Below are 3,794 nucleotides of genomic sequence, written 5' to 3' on the forward strand. Positions count from 1 at the left end.
AGGCCAGCCTCAAACTTGTGATCCTCCTGCCTCAGCCTCTCAAGTAGCTGGGATGACAGGTGTGCGCTACCACACCTGGCTCTGAGTTACATACATTTTTTTCCCTCTTCCTATTTTAAGATTCTCAGTACCTGCCATCCGTATCCACCCTCCCCGGTATCCAGGGTCTAGACAGCTGGATGAGACAATGCCCTTGTTCATGTCTCCATTTCTTCCTTCTTTTCACTTAGCCGACCCTTAGTAAGCACTCACTGTAGGCTGGGCAACATGTTCCTTGCTGCAGGTTCTTCGTGGCAGGGAACAAGGCCAAATAAAACGATTGCAGATCCTCTCCTGCTAGCTCTCCGAAGATCTTAGGCAGGCTTTATCATCAGAGGGGGCAGTACCAGGAGGCGGGTGGAGAAACACCTGGTTTGGTGACTTTGGAGCCAGCATGTTGCCAGGAAGGAGTAGAAGCCTGGTGGGGGGAGATTAGCACAGGAGATGGGGCCCAGAGGAGAGCAAGGACTCCATTACAGGGAGCTGGGTTTACCTGAAGTGCAGCAGGAAGCCACCGAGGGTCACGAGCAGAAATGAGATGCAAAACTTTTGTTGTCAGACAGAGTCTCACCATGTAGTTCATGCTGGCCTTGACTTTACTGGGTAGCCCACACTGGTCTTCAACTCACGGTGATCCTCCTGCCTCAGCCTCCCAAGTGCTTAGGTTACAGGCATGCACTATCATGCCTGTTTTTTTGTTGGTTTGTTTGTTTGTTTTGTTGGTTTGTTGGTTTGTTTTTGATGCTAGAGACCAAAGCCAGGACCTCACAGATATTAGGCAAGGGCTGTACCACTAAGCTACATCCTCCACCCCAAAACAGCTCTTAACAAATCACCTCACATCTATTTGGCAAAAGCTGCTCTAGACCCAAAAGAAGACTTTTAAAATTCCAAAGTGCTGGGTGCGATAACACTGCAGTCTCAGTTACTCAGAAGGCTGACACAAGATCTCTCAAACCTAGAAGTTCAAGGCCAGCCTGGATATCATAGCAACACCCTGAGACCCTGTGTTAAAAGGAAAAAAAAAGTAAATAAAATAACTACGTTTTTGTTAATTTCCAAGGCAATAAAATATTTACCTCAGTTGTTCCTACTCTATGCCTGGGCCAGGCAATACTATCGACCCCAGTACTGGGTCCCTCTCAACACAGCTCCCAGTTCTTGGCACACGTGAATGGGTTAGAACTGGCATAGGAGATGGAGCCCCGGACACAAGTTTGTGAAGGGCTTGTCCTCACCGAGGGCTGGAAGGCCAGGGGCCCATCCCCAGCACCACACAAGAAAGAAGCGGGTGGAAAAGGAAAGGAAGGCACTGGCAAGAGGAGGATTTGGAAGGGCTTAGTCACTCTGAAGACTTTATGCCCACTGGCTAGCCATGGTAGAATACACAGTACCAGCACCTAGAGGCTGAGACAGGAGGGTCCCTACCAGTTCAAGGCCTGCCTAGGCTGCATAGTGAGTTCAAAGCCAGCCTGGACTACATGACAAGATATTGTCTCATAAAATAAAAAACAAGTTTTAAAAAAGACTGTAAGCACAGTTCAGGACCCGGATGTGGCTCTAAGAGTTGATTACTACCTTTACTTTGTAGCTCGGGCAGGTAGCCTCTCCAGGGCCCCAGTGTGTCCAGGTAAAAGGGCTGAGTAATAGCATCTATCTTTTGAGATCTTCCAACAGTAACCTGACTAGAAACTGGTGTCAGCTCCAGGGTGCCCTCGACCCTCCTAAAGAAAGAAACCTTTGTTCCCTCTTGTGAAATGTGAACAAATGGCCCCAAAAATCCAACTTTTATCCCACTTGAAGAACTAAACACACTTAGAAATCATTAAATTCTCTCTCTAAAAACAAAAACAACACAGCAGACCTGAGACAGGGATGCAAGGGCAAGGGTTTTTGTTTTGTTTTGTTTTGTTTGTCTGTTTGAGACAGGGTCTCGCTATGCAGTTTCAGGCTGGCCTTGAGCTCCCTTTGTAGCCCAGGCTGGTTTTGAACTTGCAATAATCCTCCTGCCTCAACCTCTCAAGTGCTGGGATTACAGGCGTGTGCCACCACGCCCGGGTACGAGCAAGGGGTTCATTGAGAGGTACTGAGACAAGAAAGGAGGCTGAGGCAGAAGAATTGAAAGTTTGAGCCCAACCTGGGCAACTTAGTGATTTAGCAAGACCCTATCTCAAAAAAAAAAAAAAAAAAACAAAAAACCTGGAGGTATCACACCAAGCAGAGGCCTTGAATTCAGTCCTCCGTGGGGGTTGGGGGAGGAGAACAACAATGAATGAACCAAAGAAAAGGAAAAAAAGAAGTGTAATTACAGCATTCTGGAGGCTGAGGCAGGAGGATCCCTGCAAATGCAAGGCCAGCCTGACCTACGCGGCCAGTGAGACTCTGTCTCAGGAAAACACCAAAAAAGGAGAAGAGAGGGAGCTGCTTCCTCTCTGCTTCCTAGGGCCGCCATAACAGTATCACAGACCACTCAGTTAAAACAACAGACATGTATTGTCCCCCAGTTCTGGGGTCAGAAGGCCACGTTCAGATTATCAGCAAAGCCTCACTCTGAAACCTGCCAGAATCCTCCTCCCACTTCCTCCTTCTGCTGCTGGCCAACAAGGACAGTTACTCCTGGACTGACTTTCTGAAACGGGCTCTCAGCACTGGCCTAACACTCCTGGGCTCCAGCAACCTCCTGCCTTCGCCTCCTGAGCGGCCGGACGACAGTTCTGTGCCACCCAGCTGGCAGTATTGCTCGGCTGCAGGCGCCCCACTCTCTGCCTCTGTTGTCACCTGCCCTTCTCCTGCACCTGCGTCTCAGTCTCTGTGTGTCCGCTCTTATTGGAGGAACACCAGAAACCTGTGTGGCGGCTCATGCCTGGAATCCCAGCTACTGAGAGGCTGAGGCAGGAGGGTGGCAAGTCTGAGCCCGGCCTGGGCAATGTAGCAAGATCCTGTCTCAAGTGCAAAAAGGGCTGGGGATGTAGCTCAGCAGCAGAGGACATAGCAAGCACCATCCCCTGGATTCCATCCCTAGCGCCAAAACCAAGTAAATGAAGACACCAGTGACACTCACTGGTGTTTACCAGTTACACCCCAGAGAGCCTCCTCACACACCAAGGTACTGGGGGATAAGACTGGCACACCTTTTGGGGGTACACAATGCAAAACTGCTGAAAACTGCACTGGCTGGGTGTGGGGGCACATGCTGTCATCCAAGCCACTCGGGAGGCTGAGGCAGGAGGATCTCATGTTTGAGGTCAGCCTGGGAAATGTAGTGAGATGGTGTCTCAAAACAAAACAAACTCCTGTGTTATCAAGGAAGTAGGTGGGGGCTGGGGATTTAGCTCAGCAGCACAGCACCTGCCTGGTAAGCACAAGGTAGTGAGTTCAATTCTCGGTCCTGGAAAAAAAAAAAAAAGTAGGTAAGTGGAGCTCCACCCCTTCAGGATCAGAACCAACTGGGCCAAAGGGGCGAGGGGACAGGGGCTCTGAAGGACCATTAGCTTGGCTTGGTTTGGGTTTTCTGAGACATAGTTTTTGTGCTTTTTCTTGTTTTGCTTTGCTTGGGACAGGGTCTCTCTATGTAGTTAAGGCTGTCCTTGAACTCATGGCGATCCTCCTGCCTCACTGCAGCCCCTGCCCCTAGTGCTGAGATGACGGGCTTGCACCACCCTGTCTGGTTTAACACGGCAAAATGGTGAGGTCGCTTGTGGAATGTGGAGCGCTGGGCACGCGGCTCCTGGGCACAGCAGCCTGAGCTTCCCAGC

General features: G+C 50.2%; 1 protein-coding gene across 1 annotated transcript in view; it reads left to right on the top strand.

Annotated features, from left to right (window-relative positions):
• Positions 1-3,794, top strand: part of Slc25a23 (solute carrier family 25 (mitochondrial carrier; phosphate carrier), member 23) — a gene marked incomplete in the record, with an annotated part of 16,256 nt that overhangs the window by 7,022 nt on the left and 5,440 nt on the right.

This window comes from Chinchilla lanigera, unplaced genomic scaffold (assembly GCF_000276665.1).
Source record: "Chinchilla lanigera isolate Chin_1 unplaced genomic scaffold, ChiLan1.0 scaffold00094, whole genome shotgun sequence".
Classification (NCBI taxonomy): domain Eukaryota; kingdom Metazoa; phylum Chordata; class Mammalia; order Rodentia; family Chinchillidae; genus Chinchilla; species Chinchilla lanigera.